This window comes from Ambystoma mexicanum, chromosome 12, assembly GCF_040938575.1.
Source record: "Ambystoma mexicanum isolate Mex_15411 chromosome 12, UKY_AmexF1_1, whole genome shotgun sequence".
In the NCBI taxonomy this organism is placed as follows: domain Eukaryota; kingdom Metazoa; phylum Chordata; class Amphibia; order Caudata; family Ambystomatidae; genus Ambystoma; species Ambystoma mexicanum.
In genome coordinates this window covers 1,242,503,528-1,242,519,336 of record NC_090936.1, presented here as the reverse complement: position 1 = coordinate 1,242,519,336, position 15,809 = coordinate 1,242,503,528, and the positions used below count along the sequence as shown (strand labels likewise).

General features: G+C 54.2%; 1 protein-coding gene across 2 annotated transcripts in view; it reads right to left on the bottom strand.

Annotated features, from left to right (window-relative positions):
* PAH (phenylalanine hydroxylase) overlaps positions 1–15,809 on the bottom strand; it is a 418,172-nt gene that overhangs the window by 227,620 nt on the left and 174,743 nt on the right. The gene's annotated exons all lie outside the window — the stretch shown is intronic.

Sequence of the window (15,809 nt, the reverse complement as noted above, 5' to 3'; positions counted from 1 at the left end):
TGGTCTTTGCAAGAGATGTTATCAGTACCAAGACAACTGATTGGTTTGCATACCACACAAGGTGTTTTTCAATGTAGCCTCTTTCTGAGCAAGTTCTCAAGTTTCGCTCACAGTTGTGCTTTGTAAAATATTAAAATGAGCAATGATTGGTTGTGTTCAGTTAGTCCATTGGCCGTCAGATTATACATGGGAATACATTTACACTTTTGATTACGTCAGCAATTCGTGATCTGAAAAAGCAGTTTTCAACAGAATGTTTCTTTGAGACTAGTACAGTGCAAGCCTCAGGGAGAATTGAAGTGGTCCAATGTATGGCCTTTTTAAAGATTTATGATGTTCAAGAATAAGAAACTCTTAATGTAATGTCAAACAAGAAGTTACAAGAAGAACTGGCCTACCATTGGTAGCGAGGCTGAAAGCTAAGGCTGAACACTGTAGACGACAGGTGGGCCGGCACAGATGTCATTGCAACACATGGATGTAATCTCTATCACTAGGCCTTTAGACTGACACAATACATTCTAAAGGACACATCAAACAGGTGAAGAGGTCAAAGCACATCTGATCCAAGCAATCCACCAATTATATAATTGTTGTATTGTGGTTATCATCTTAAGTTTTTACTTTAGATTATAACATTTTAAATGTTTCCCTTTAGGATGTACTGTTGTAGTATATGTTTTTTATCCCAGTGTCTGATGTCATCCCCGATGGATTGTTAGGATGCCTTTGAGAGTGTCTGCATTCCATGGTGTCAGTTGGGGTTGATCCTGAGTGTGAGGTTGGCCGGTGGTGGTTGTAGCTGTGCCCCCCCCATTCCCAGTCCTGCCTCATATTACGTATAACTGGAGAAACTGGAGTGACTGTATATACTTGTAGACAATGTACTGTAAAGCCTACCCTGGAACAAAATGATACTCTGTAGTGTGGGGTGCATTTAAAGGCCCTAAACAAAATCCCTTTCATGTGAAAAAACTGCATTTAAACATTGCCACCAAAAACGTCTGTGCTTTGCTTGCCCTGTCACATGAGCGGCAAGCATTTGAACACTGCATCCAAAAACGGCCCTGCTTTGCATTTATTTCACCTGAATAATAGGAAGTTATACACTGCATCAAAAATGGCCCCGCGTTGCTTCAATTTCACCTGAATGACAAGAAGTTATGCACTGCATCCAAAAATGGCCCTGCGTTGCTTTTAATTCACCTGAGTGACACAAAGTTATACATTGCATCCAAAAACGGCCTTGCTTTACTTTCATTTCACCTGAAGGACAAGAAGTTATACATTGCATCCAGAAACGGCCTTGCGTTGCTTTTATTTCACCTGAATGACAAGAAGTTATACACTGCATCAAAAATTGCCCTGTGCTGCTTTTATTTGACCTGAATGACAAGAAGTTATGCACTGCATCCAAAAACAGCCCTGTGTTGCTTTTATTTCACCTGAATGACATGAAGTTATACACTGCATCCAAAAACGGCCTGCTTTGCAATGATTTTACATGAGTGGCAAGCGTTTGAACACTACAACCCAAAAATGGCCCTGCTGTGCTTTTCTTCAATTGAATGACAAGGAGATATTCATTGCATCCAAAAACTGTCTTGTTTTACTTTTGATTCACGTGATGGGCAATAATTTCAACACTACACCCAGAAACGGATTTTGTTTTCCATTTCACTTGAACAGCAGCCCTTAAACACTACAAACGAAAAATGGCTTGGCTTTTTCTCCTGTTCAAGTTCAATCAAAGAACCATGTGGAAGGGGGCCTACCCCTTATTGTCAATGGACTAACAGCAAATGCAAACTCACTCAAAAAGGAGAAATTAAAGAATGCTGTGACCTACAAGACAGGATTTCAAACAAATGCAAAAACGGCATGCACACATCTGAAAAAGAAAAATCGGAAAAATGTCAGTCCATAATGCACAGGAGCAGCTCATCTCATATGAAATATCCCATCAGCCCTTGCTGTCCCACCTGCGCATAGGTGTAGGATGCTATCAGACAGGTCTAGGTGGCTGAGGCAGAACAGAAAGACTTGTCTTCCTTTTAGACTTGTGCTTCATAAGAGTTCTTCCACGGCCTCCCTGCCTGAGCCCTGCAGTACAGTGCTATGTTCACACTGTACAGGGATGGCTCAGGACCAGGCAGAGGAAGTTAGAGTCCAGGGTCCTGGAAATTGGTGTTGGCATTATCTCCCATTAAAGCCTCACCACAGCCAATGCCTGAAGTTAGAGGTCACAGACATACAATCAGTGCTTTAAGTAGGCCAGGGCCACTCGGGCTGGGCCACGGCAGTCTCCAAAAAGTGGGGCTGAGCCGGGGCCCTGCTGGGGCCGCCCGGTCCCACCATAACGTTGGAGGGACACATTATCCCGCCACGGATGAAGCCGCGATGGGAGATGTGCCACATTAAGTCAGGAAAGCTGACAGAAGTGCCAGCCAGCCACAGGTACTGTGGCTGGCTGGCACTTCTGTCAGTCACTGTAAATTCCTCTGGTGACCCCTCGCGCGAGGGGTCAACAGAGGTAGTTACTGTGCCTTTGTTTCCCCAGGTCGCTAAGGCGTCTTTAACCCTTGGCGCACCTGGAGATTCCAAACCATATTTAGAGGTTTATAAAAGATGACTTGGAAAGTAAACAATTCAAGCCATCTTTTATAAAGCTTTGCCAACGGAAAAAGACGCCTTTGTCCGTCGGAAAACCTTTATGAAAGATGGATTGAATTTTGTACTTTTCAAGCCATCTTTTATGAACATAGAAGTATGTTACATATTTCTATGTTTATAAAATATATCCTGCATACTACACAAACGATAGTGAGGTACACATACATATATATAAATGCTTACATGCATTTATATATTTGTTTGCGTATCCTACGATTGTTTGTGTACTTTTTTAGGCCACGCCCATCCTGCAAGCCACGCGCCTAAATGACCCCCCCCCCCCCATTGATTTCTTACCCCACTTTTAGCCCTGCGTACAATAGGGCCTGGTAGGCGTCAATAGAGCCTGATTGGGTCGTTACTATTCATGGTGATTAATGGAGCCCTATCAGGCCTCACGAGGGCCATTATTGCACAGATGGAACTGTGGATATAATATATCTATACCCGCCCCCGGGTTCAGCCCTGCAGGGCCTTCATGTGCAATGCCTGCTTGTGTGTGAGGGTCTGCATGTGTGGTCATGCGCTTGCAGCCCACAGCACGTGCCAACGCTTTGCGTGTGGTCTTTTAGCGCTGTCTGAGCCACGCCCCAGCAACTTGACCAACTCTAGAAAGAGGAGTTTGAAAGGTTCGCTACGCTTCCTCCTGACTAGTGCGTCTTTTACGACGCAACTCATTTAATCTGGATTCTGGAGTGATCTTAATTGGGGGAGCCCTGGGAGTGCAGCCTAGACGGTCAGAGGCGCGTTAGATTGATTGGGGCTCTGGAGTGCACCTCCCGCTACTTGGGCCCTCACTGACACTAGAAGCAGAGAGGTCAGCAGCACTCAGCCACCGTGGCAGCCATGAGGCTTAGCTGCCAGGTCGCCTTGTCCCCTGCGTGACACCATGAAGCAACCCATAACAGGGTGACACGGAACTACAGCTCCCAGCATGGAACTGCCAAAAACAACCTGCCAGCCATGATGAGTACCAGGTGCCTCTAGCTGAAACCGTGTTCTCCTTGTGGGGGTAAGGAGATCGATACAGCCAGGCTGCATGACGAGCGCTACGTCATACCGTGTGTGGGGAAGGGGGCATGGGGGGGCGTTGCAAGGCCCTGCTGTGCCCGCACCAGTCTGGGCTGCTTGGAGAGCCCCCGCTGTAGAGGAAGCTTGACTGTTTAATGAGAGTTCCAGGCAGGGGATAAGGTGTGGGCTGCACACAAGCCTGAGGGGTTCTTCGCTCATGAACTCATGGCTGTCATGCAGGGCTTGAGCCGCCCATCTGGCCCAGGGTTCCGGTACATTCTGGCATTTGGAGCCCCGCCTTTTCAATAGGAATCAAGAGTCAACAGGAACCCGAATGCGGACAAGAAATCAGAGATGGATGAGCTGCACCTGGCATAGGGAAACTCCTGAGCCTCCCAAAATGGAGGAGGCATCACTTTCCATAAAAGATGGCTGGCGGGGGTGCAAGGAAGAGGAAAGGCAGAGGCCACCGTTCCTCTGCTGCACCCCCACACTATGCAGCAGCACCCCATGCACACCAATAAGCCTCCAAACCCTCAACCATTCAGGAAACTCAACTCTTCAGGAAGCATCTCCTCAGGACAGAACAGTCCAGATATCCTCCCAGACTGCCCTCATCCGACCCCCATCCTCTCCCTCATCCTCTCACCTGCCTCCAACTTCTCCCTCATCCTCTCACCTGCCTCCATCATCTCCCTCATCCTCTCACCTGCCTCCATCATCTCCCTCATCCTCTCACCTGCATCCATCCTCTCACTCATCCTCTCACCTGCCTCCAACATCTCCATCATCTTCTCACCTGCCTCCATCATCTCCCTCATCCTCTCACCTGCCTCTGTCCTCTCCCTCATCCTCTCACCTGCCTCCATCATCTCCCTCATCCTCTCACCCGCCTCCATCCTCTCCCTCATCCTCTCACCTGCCTCCAACATTTCCATCATCCTCTCACATTACTCCATCATCTCCCTCATCCTCTCACCCGCCTCAATCCTCTCACTCATCCTCTCACCCACCTCCATCCTCTCCCTCATCCTCTCACCTGCCTCCATCATCTCGCTCATCCTCTCACTTGCCTCCATCCTCTCCCTCATCCTCTCACCCGCCTCCATCCTCTCCCTCATCATTTCACCTGCCCCATCATCTCCCTCATCCTCTCAACTGCCTCCATCCTCTCCCTCATCCTCTCACCCCCCTCCATCCACTCCCTCATCCTCTAACCCGCCTCCATCCTCTCCCTCATCCTCTAACCCGCCTCCATCATCTCCCTCATCCTCTCACCTGCCCCCATCATCTCCATCATCCTCTCACCTGCCTCCATCATCTCCCTCATCCTGTCACCTGCAATCTTCTCCCTCACCCTCCGACCTGCCTCCAGCCTCTCCCTCATTCTCTCAAATGCCTCCATCCTCTCCCTCATCCTCTGACCAGCCTCCATCCTCTCCCTCATCCTCTCACCTGCCTCCATCCTCTCCATCATCCTGCCAACTGCCTCCATCCTCGCTTCATCCTCTCACCTGCCTCATTCCTCTCCCTCATCCTCTCACCCGCCTCCATCATCTCCATCATCCTCTCACCTGCCTCCATCATCTCCCTCATCCTCTCACCTGCATCCATCCTCCCCCTCATCCTCTCACCCGCCTCCATCCACTCCCTCATCCTCTAACCCGCCTCCATCCTCTCCCTCATCCTCTAACCCGCCTCCATCATCTTCCTCATCCTCTCACCTGCCTCCATCCTCTCCCTCATCCTCTCATCCGCCTCCATCCTCTCCCTCATCCTCTCACCTGCCCCATCATCTCCATCATCCTCTCACCTGCCTCCATCATCTCCCTCATCCTGTCACCTGCCATCTTCTCCCTCATCCTCCCACCTGCCTCCATCCTCTCCCTCATTCTCTCAAATGCCTCCATCCTCTCCCTCATCCTCTGACCAGCCTCCATCCTCTCCCTCATCCTCTCACCTGCCTCCATCCTCTCCATCATCCTGCCAACTGCCTCCATCCTCGCTTCATCCTCTCACCTGCCTCATTCCTCTCCCTCATCCTCTCACCCGCCTCCATCATCTCCATCATCCTCTCACCTGCCTCCATCATCTCCCTCATCCTCTCACCTGCCTCCATACTCTCACTCATCCTCTCACCGCCTCCATCCTCTCCCTCATCCTCTCACCTGCCTCCATCATCTCGCTCATCCTCTCACTTGCCTCCATCCTCTCCCTCATCCTCTCACCCGCCTCCATCCTCTCCCTCATCCTTTCACCTGCCCCATCATCTCCCTCATCCTCTCAACTGCCTCCATCCTCTCCCTCTTCCTCTCACCCGCCTCCATCCTCAATCTCATCCTCTCACCTGCCTCCATCTTCTCCCTCATCCTCTCACCTGCCCCATCCTCTTCCTCATCCTCTCACCTGCCTCCATCATCTCCCTCATCCTCTCACCTGCCTCCATCATCTCCATCATCCTCTCACCTGCATCCATCCTCCCCCTCATCCTCTCACCCGCCTCTATTCACTCCCTCATCCTCTCACCTGCCTCCATCTTCTCCCTCCTCTCACCTGCCTCCATCCTCTCACTCATCCTCTCACCCGCCTCCATCCTCTCCCTCATCCTCTAACCCACCTCCATCATCTCCCTCATCCTCTCACCTGCCTCCATCCTCTCCCTCATCCTCTCACCCGCCTCCATCCTCTCCCTCATCCTCTCACCTGCCTCCATCCTCTCCCTCATCCTCTCACCTGCCCCCATCATGTCCATCATCCTCTCACCTGCCTCCACCATCTCCCTCATCCTGTCACCTGCCTTCCTCTCCCTCATCCTCCCACCTGCCTCCATCCTCTCCCTCATTCTCTCAAATGCCTCCATCCTCTCCCTCATCCTATCAACTGCCTCCATCCTCTCCTTCATCCTCTCATCTGCCTCATTCCTCTCCCTCATCCTCCCAACTGCCTCCATCCTCTCCTCATCCTCTCACCTGCCTCCATATTCTCCCCATCCTCTCACCTGCCTCCATCCTCTCCCTCATCCTCTCACCTGCCTCCATCATCTCCCTCATCCTCTCATCTGCCTCCACCATCTTCCTCATCCTCTCGCCTGCCTCCATCAACTCCCTCATCGTCTCACCTGCCTCCATGTCTCCCTCATCCTCTCCCCTGCCTCCATCCTCTCCCTCATCCTCTCACCTGCTCCCATCCTCTCCCTCATCCTCTCACCTGCCTCCATGTCTCCCTCATCCTCTCACCTGCCTCCATCCTCTCCCTCATCCTCTCACCTGCTCCCATCCTCTCCCTCATCCTCTCACCTGCCTCCATGCTCTCCCACATCCTCTCACCTGCTTCCATCATCTCCCTCATCCTCTCACCTGCCTCCATCCTCTGACTCATCATCTCACCTGCCTCCATCCACTCCCTCATCCTCTCCCCTGCCTCCATCATCTCCCTCATCCTCCGACCCCCATCATCTCCCTCATCCTCTCACCTGCCTCCAACTTCTCCCTCATCCTCCCACCTGCCTCCATCATCTTCCCTATCCTCTCAACTGCCTCCATCCTCTCCCTCATCCTCTCACCTGCCTCCAACCTCTCCCTCATCCTCTCACCTGCCTCCATCCTCTCCCTCATCCTCTCACCTGCCTCAATTTCTCCCTCATCCTCTCACCTGCCTCCATCCTCTCCCTCATCCTCTAACCTGCCTCCATCCTATCCCTCATCCTCTCACCTACCTCCATCCTCTCCCTCATCCTCTAACCTGCCTCCATCCTCTCCCTCATCATCTCACCTGCCTCCATTTCTCCCTCATCCTCTCACCTGCCTCCATCCTCTCCCTCATCCTCTAACCTGCCTCCATCCTATCCCTCATCCTCTCACCTACCTCCATCATCTCCTTCATCCTCCCACCTGCCTCAATCCTCTCCCTCATTCTCTCACCTGCCTCCATCCTCTCCCTCATCCTCTCACCTGTCTCCATCCTCTCCCTCATCCTCTCACCTGCTTCCGTCCTCTCCCTCATCCTCTAACCTGCCTCCATCCTCTCCCTCATCCTCTCACCTGCCTCCACGCTCTCCCCCATCCTCTCACCTGCTTCCATCATCTCCCTCATCCTCTCACCTGCCTCCATCCTCTGACTCATCATCTCACCTGCCTCCATCCTCTCCCTCATCCTCTCCCCTGCCTCCATCATCTCCCTCATCCTCCGACCCCCATCATCTCCCTCATCCTCTCACCTGCCTCCAACTTCTCCCTCATCTTCTCACCTGCCGCCATCATCTTCCCCATCCTCTCAACTGCCTCCATCCTCTCCCTCATCCTCTCACCTGCCTCCATCCTCTCCTTCATCCTCTCACCTGCCTCCATCCGCTCTATCATTGTCTCACCTGCCTCCATTTTTTCCTCATCCTCTCACCTGCCTCCATCCTCTCCCTCATCCTCTAACGTTCCTCCATCCTATCCCTCATCCTCTCACCTGACTCCAGCCTCTCCCTCATCCCCTCACCTGCCTCCATCCACTCCCTGATCCTCTAACCTTCCTCCATCCTATCCCTCATCCTCTCACCTGCCTCCAGCCTCTCCCTCATTCTCTCACCTGCCTCCATTTCTCCCTCATCCTCTCACCTGCCTCCATCCTCTCCCTCATCCTCTAACCTGCCTCCATCCTATCCCTCATCCTCTCACCTACCTCCATCCTCTCCCTCATCCTCTAACCTGCCTCCATCCTCTCCCTCATTATCTCACCTGCTTCCATCCTCTCCCTCATCCTCTCACCTGCCTCCATCATCTCCCTCATCCTCCCACCTGCCTCCATCCTCTCCCTCATTCTCTCACCTGCCTCCATCCTCTCCCTCATCCTCTCACCTGCCTCCATCCTCTCCCTCATCCTCTCACCTGCCTCCATTTCTCCCTCATCCTCTCACCTGCCTCCATCCTCTCCCTCATCCTCTCACCTGCTTCCGTCCTCTCCCTCATCCTCTAACCTGCCTCCATCCTCTCCCCCATCCTCTCACCTGCCTCCATGCTCTCCCTCATCCTCTCACCTGCCTCCATCCTATCCCTCATCCTCTCACCTGCCTCCATGCTCTCCCTCATCCTCTCACCTGCTTCCATCATCTCCCTCATCCTCTCACCTGCCTCCATCCTCTGACTCATCATCTCACCTGCCTCCATCCTCTCCCTAATCCTCTCCCCTGCCTCCATCATCTCCCTCATCCTCCGACCCCCATCATCTCCCTCATCCTCTCACCTGCCTCCAATTTCTCCCTCATCCTCTCAACTGCCGCCATCATCTTCCCCATCCTCTCAACTGCCTCCTCCTCTCCCTCATCCTCTCACTTGCCTCCATCCTCTCCCTCATCCTCTCACCTGCCTCCATCCTCTCTATCATCTTCTCACCTGCCTCCATTTCTTCCTCATCCTCTCACCTGCTTCCATCCTCTCCCTCATCCTCTAACCTTCCTCCACCCTCTCCCTCATCCTCTCACCTGCCTCCATCCTCTCCCTCATCCTCTCACCCACCTCCATCATCTCCATCATCCTCTCACCTGCCTCCTTCATCTCCCTCATCCTCTCACCTGCCTCCATCATCTCCCTCATCCTCTCACCTGCCTCCATCCTCTCACTCTTCATCTCACCTGCCTCCATCCTCTCCCTCATCCTCTCACCTGCCTCCATCATCTCCCTCATTCTCTGACCCACATCATCTCCCTCATCCTTTCAGCTGCCTCCATCATCTCCCTCATCCTCTCACCTGCCTCCATCCTCTCCCTCATCCTCTCACCCGCCTCCATCCTCTCTCTCATCCTCTACCTGCCCCATCATCTCCCTCATCCTCTCACCTGCCTCCATCCTCTCCCTCATCCTCTCACCTGCCGCCATCCTCTCCCTCATCCTCTCACCTGCACCCATCCTCTCCCTCATCCTTTCACCTACTTCCATCATCTCCCTCATCCTCTCACCTGCCTCCACCATCTCCATCATCCTCTAACCTGCCTCCATCCTCTCCCTCATCCTCTCACCCGCCTCATCCTCTCCCTCATCCTCTCACCTGCCTCCATCCTCTCACTCATCCTCTCACCTGCCTCCAACATCTCCATCATCCTCTCACCTGCCTCCATCATCTCCCTCATCCTCTCACCTGCCTCCATCCTCTCCCTCATCCTCTCACCCACCTCCATCATCTCCATCATCCTCTCACCTGCCTCCATCATCTCCCTCATCCTCTCACCTGCCTCCATCCTCTCACTCATCCTCTCACCCGCCTCCATCCTCTCCCTCATCCTCTCACCTGCCTCCATCATCTCGCTCATCCTCTCACTTGCCTCCATCCTCTTCCTCATCCTCTCACCCACCTCCATCCTCTCCCTCATCCTCTCACCTGCCCCATCATCTCCCTCATCCTCTCAACTGCCTCCATCATCTCCCTCATCCTCTAACCCGCCTCCATCCTCTCTCTCATCCTCTCACCTGCCTCCATCCTCTCCCTCATCCTCTCACCTGCCAAATCCTCTTCCTCATCCTCTCACTTGCCTCCATCATCTCCCTCATCCTCTCACCTGCCTCCATCATCTCCATCATCCTCTCACCTGCATCCATCCTCCCCCTCATCCTCTCACCTGCCTCCATCCACTCCCTCATCCTCTCACCTGCCTCCATCATCTCTCTCCTCTCACCTGCCTCCATCCTTTCCCTCATCCTCTCACCCGCCTCCATCATCTCCCTCATCCTCTCACCTGCCTCCATCCTCTGACTCATCATCTCACCTGCCTCCATCCACTCCCTCATCCTCTCCCCTGCCTCCATCATCTCCCTCACCCTCCGACCCCCATCATCTCCCTCATCCTCTCACCTACCTCCATCCTCTCCCTCATCCTCTCACCGGCCTCCATCATCTCCCTCATCCTCTCACCTGCCTCCATCCTCTGACTCATCATCTCATCTGCATCCATCCACTCCCTCATCCTCTCCCCTGCCTCCATCATCTCCCTCACCCTCCGACCCCCATCATCTCCCTCATCCTCTCACCTGCCTCCAACTTCTCCCTCATCCTCTCACCTGCCTCCATCATCTTCCCCATCCTCTCAACTGCCTCCATCCTCTCCCTCATCCTCTCACCTGCCTCCAGCCTCTCCCTCATCCTCTCACCTGCCTCCATCCTCTCCCTCATCCTCTCACCTGCCTCAATTTCTCCCTCATCCTCTCACCTGCCTCCATCCTCTCCCTCATCCTCTAACCTGCCTCCATCCTATCTCTCATCCTCTCACCTACCTCCATCCTCTCCCTCATCCTCTAACCTGCCTCCATCCTCTCCCTAATCATCTCACCTGCCTCCATTTCTCCTTCATCCTCTCACCTGCCTCCATCCTATCCCTCATCCTCTCACCTACCTCCATCATCTCCCTCATCCTCCCACCTGCCTCCATCCTCTCCCTCATTCTCTCACCTGCCTCCATCCTCTCCCTCATCCTCTCACCTGCCTCCATCCTTTCCCTCATCCTCTCACCTGCTTCCGTCCTCTCCCTCATCCTCTAACCTGCCTCCATCCTCTCCCTCATCCTCTCACCTGCCTCCATCCTCTCCCTCATCCCCTCACCTGCCTCTATCCTATCCCTCATCCTCTCACCTGCCTCCATGCTCTCCCCCATCCTCTCACCTGCTTCCATCATCTCCCTCATCCTCTCACCTGCCTCCAATCCTCTGACTCATCATTTCACCTGCCTCCATCCTCTCCCTCATCCTCTCCCCTGCCTCCATCATCTCCCTCATCCTCCGACCCCCATCATCTCCCTCATCCTCTCACCTGCCTCCAACTTCTCCCTCATCCTCTCACCTGCCGCCATCATCTTCCCCATCCTCTCAACTGCCTCCATCCTCTCCCTCATCCTCTCACCTGCCTCCATCCTCTCCCTCATTCTCTCACCTGCCTCCATTTCTCCCTCATCCTCTCACCTGCTTACATCCTCTCCCTCATCCTCTAACCTGCCTCCATCCTATCCCTCATCCTCTCACCTACCTCCATCCTCTCCCTCATCCTCTAACCTGCCTCCATCCTCTCACTCAATTTTCTCACCTGCTTCCATCCTCTCCCTCATCCTCTCACCTGCCTCCATCATCTCCCTCAACCTCCCACCTGCCTCCATCCTCTCCCTCATTCTCTCACCTGCCTCCATCCTCTCCCTCGTCCTCTCACCTGCCTCCATCCTCTCCCTCATCCTCTCACCTGCCTCCATTTCTCCCTCTTCCTCTCACCTGCCTCCATCCTCTCCCTCATCCTCTCACCTGCTTCCGTCCTCTCCCTCATCCTCTAACCTGCCTCCATCCTCTCCCTCATCCTCTCACCTGCCTCCATGCTCTCCCTCATCCTCTCACCTGCCTCTATCCTATTCCTCATCCTCTCACCTGACTCCATGCTCTCCCTCATCCTCTCACCTGCTTCCATCATTTCCCTCATCCTCTCACCTGCCTCCATCCTCTGACTCATCATCTCACCTGCCTCCATCCTCTCCCTCATCCTCTCCCCTGCCTCCATAATCTCCCTCATCCTCTCACCTGCCTCCAATTTCTCCCTCATCCTCTCACCTGCTGCCATTATCTTCCCCATCCTCTCAACTGCATCCTCCTCTCCCTCATCCTCTCACCTGCCTCCATCCTCTCCCTCATCCTCTCACCTGCCTCCATCCTCTCTATCATCGTCTCACCTGCCTCCATTTCTTCCTCATCCTCTCACCTGCCTCCATCCTCTCCCTCATCCTCTAACCTTCCTCCATCCTATCCCTCATCCTCTCACCTACCTCCATCCTCTCCCTCATCCTCTTACCTGCCTCCATCCTCTCCCTCATTCTCTCACCTGTCTCCATCCTCTCCCTCATCCTCTCACCTGCCTCCATCATCTACCTCATCCTCTCACCTGCCTCCATCCTCTCACTCATCATCTCACCTGCCTCCATCCTCTCCCTCATCCTCTCACCTGCCTCCATCCTCTCCCTCATCCTCTCACCCGCCTCCATCATCTCAATCATCCTCTCACCTGCCTCCATCATCTCCCTCATCCTCTCACCTGCCTCCATCATCTCCCTCATCCTCTCACCTGCCTCCATCCTCTCACTTTTCATCTCAAGTGCCTCCATCCTCTCCCTCATCCTCTCACCTGCCTCCATCATCTCCCTCATCCTCTGACCCCCAACATCTCCCTTATCCTTTCAGCTGCCTCCATCATCTCCCTCATCCTCTCACCTGCCTCCATCCTCTCCCTCATCCTCTCACCCGCCTCCATCCTCTCTCTCATCCTCTATCTGCCCCATCATCTCCCTCATCCTCTCACCTGCCTCCATCCTCTCCCTCATTCTCTCACCCGCCTCCCTCCTCTCCCTCATCCTCTCACCTGCCTCCATGTTCTCCCTCATCCTCTCACCTGCTTCCATCATGTCCCTCATCCTCTCATCTGCCTCCATCATCTTCCCCATCCTCTCAACTGCCTCCATCTTCTCCCTCATCCTCTCACCTGCCTCCAGCCTCTCCCTCATCCTCTCACCTGCCTCCATCCTCTCCCTCATCCTCTCACCTGCCTCAATTTCTCCCTCATCCTCTCACCTGCCTCCATCCTCTCCCTCATCCTCTAACCTGCCTCCATCCTATCTCTCATCCTCTCACCTACCTCCATCCTCTCCCTCATCCTCTAACCTGCCTCCATCCTCTCCCTAATCATCTCACCTGCCTCCATTTCTCCCTCATCCTCTCACCTGCCTCCATCCTCTCCCTCATCCTCTAACCTGCCTCCATCCTATCCCTCATCCTCTCACCTACCTCCATCATCTCCCTCATCCTCCCACCTGCCTCCATTCTCTCCCTCATTCTCTCACCTGCCTCCATCCTCTCCCTCATCCTCTCACCTGCCTTCATCCTCTCCCTCATCCTCTCACCTGCTTCCGTCCTCTCCCTCATCCTCTAACCTGCCTCCATCCTCTCCCTCATCCTCTCACCTGACTTCATCCTCTCCCTCATCCTCTCACCTGCTTCCGTCCTCTCCCTCATCCTCTAACCTGCCTCCATCCTCTCCCTCATCCTCTAACCTGCCTCCATCCTCTCCCTCATCCTCTCACCTGCGTCCATCCTCTCCCTCATCCTCTCACCTGCCTCCATCCTATCCCTCATCCTCTCACCTGCCTCCATGCTCTCCCACATCCTCTCACCTGCTTCCATCATCTCCCTCATCCTCTCACCTGCCTCCGTCCTCTGACTCATCATCTCACCTGCCTCCATCCTTTCCCTCATCCTCTCCCCTGCCTCCATCATCTCCCTCATCCTCCGACCCCCATCATCTCCCTCATCCTCTCACCTGCCTCCAACTTCTCCCTCATCCTCTCACCTGCCGCCATCATCTTCCCCATCTTCTCAACTGCCTCCATCCTCTCCCTCATCCTCTCACCTGCCTCCATCCTCTCCCTCATCCTCTCACCCGCCTCCATCCTCTCCCTCATCCTCTCCCTCATCCTCTCACATGCACCCAACCTCTCCCTCATCCTCTCACCTACCTCCATCATCTCCCTCATCCTCTCACCTGCTTCCATCATCTCCCTCATCCTCTCACCCGCCTCCATCCTCTCCCTCATCCTCTCACCTGCCTCCATCCTTTCACTCATCCTCACACCTGCCTCCAACATCTCCATCATCCTCTCACCTGCCTCCATCATCTCCCTCATCCTCTCACCTGCCTCCATCCTCTCACTTTTCATCTCAAGTGCCTCCATCCTCTCCCTCATCCTCTCACCTGCCTCCATCATCTCCCTCATCCTCTGACCCCCAACATCTCCCTCATCCTTTCAGCTGCCTCCATCATCTCCCTCATCCTCTCACCTGCCTCCATCCTCTCCCTCATCCTCTCACCCGCCTCCATCCTCTCTCTCATCCTCTATCTGCCCCATCATCTCCCTCATCCTCTCACCTGCCTCCATCCTCTCCCTCATCCTCTCACCCGCCTCCCTCCTCTCCCTCATCCTCTCACCTGCCTCCATGTTCTCCCTCATCCTCTCACCTGCTTCCATCATGTCCCTCATCCTCTCACCTGCCTCCATCATCTTCCCCATCCTCTCAACTGCCTCCATTCTCTCCCTCATCCTCTCACCTGCCTCCAGCCTCTCCCTCATCCTCTCACCTGCCTCCATCCTCTCCCTCAACCTCTCACCAGCCTCAATTTCTCCCTCATCCTCTCACCTGCCTCCATCCTCTCCCTCATCCTCTAACCTGCCTCCATCCTATCTCTCATCCTCTCACCTACCTCCATTCTCTCCCTCATCCTCTAACCTGCCTCCATCCTCTCCCTAATCATCTCACCTGCCTCCATTTCTCCCTCATCCTCTCACCTGCCTCCATCCTCTCCCTCATCCTCTAACCTGCCTCCATCCTATCCCTCATCCTCTCACCTACCTCCATCATCTCCCTCATCCTCCCACCTGCCTCCATTCTCTCCCTCATTCTCTCACCTGCCTCCATCCTCTCCCTCATCCTCTCACCTGCCTCCATCCTCTCCCTCATCCTCTCACCTGCTTCCGTCCTCTCCCTCATCCTCTAACCTGCCTCCATCCTCTCCCTCATCCTCTCACCTGCCTCCATCCTCTCCCTCATCCTCTCACCTGCCTCCATCCTATCCCTCATCCTCCTACCTGCCTCCATGCTCTCCCACATCCTCTCACCTGCTTCCATCATCTCCCTCATCCTCTCACCTGCCTCCATCCTCTGACTCATCATCTCACCTGCCTCCATCCTCTCCCTCATCCTCTCCCCTGCCTCCATCATCTCCCTCATCCTCCGACCCCCATCATCTCCCTCATCCTCTCACCTGCCTCCAACTTCTCCCTCATCCTCTCACCTGCCGCCATCATCTTCCGCATCCTCTCAACTGCCTCCATCCTCTCCCTCATCCTCTCACCTGCCTCCATCCTCTCCCTCATCCTCTCACCCGCCTCCATCCTCTCCCTCATCCTCTCCCTCATCCTCTCCCTCATCCTCTCACATGCACCCAACCTCTCCCTCATCCTCTCACCTACCTCCATCATCTCCCTCATCCTCTCACCTGCTTCCATCATCTCCCTCATCCTCTCACCCGCCTCCATCCTCTCCCTCATCCTCTCACCTGCCTCCATCCTT